Below are 503 nucleotides of genomic sequence, written 5' to 3'. Positions count from 1 at the left end.
AGACAAAGCTTCCATCTTGGCACTAGAAAGTTGCAGAGACTGAAATGCCCCTGGCACCTCCTTACCCTTCTGCCTGAGGTGGGGCACAAAGCCTGTATTCCTTACCTGAAGAAAAGGAACATTCTTATCTCTGAAGACACAGGGACACAGAAAAATCTGAGCAAACAACCTTTGCTAAGTGTGCCCCATGTACTCCCATTAACCCAGCCCCTTATCCAACCTCACTTCTGCATGGGTTTCCACTCTGTCAAGCTCAATATCAAAATATTGTTCTTTCTCTTTTTCTGAAGTCTCAGTTACCCCTGCTGAACTATGGCCCAAAAATAATGAATGAAAAATTCTAGAAATAAACAAATGATAAGTTAAACATTTCATTTTGTGCCAAGTAGTACAGTGGGATCTCACACATTATGCCAGGCTATGTCCTGCCCCTCTGTCCAGTGCACTCACAGTACATCACTGCTGCCCTTTGCTCAAGCAGCTGCTGTCTGAGTCACTTTCTC

Source organism: Octodon degus, unplaced genomic scaffold, assembly GCF_000260255.1.
Source record: "Octodon degus isolate 3935 unplaced genomic scaffold, OctDeg1.0 scaffold00192, whole genome shotgun sequence".
Lineage (NCBI taxonomy): Eukaryota > Metazoa > Chordata > Mammalia > Rodentia > Octodontidae > Octodon > Octodon degus.
The sequence above is the reverse complement of the archived record's forward strand: the minus strand, read 5'-3'. Positions refer to the sequence as shown.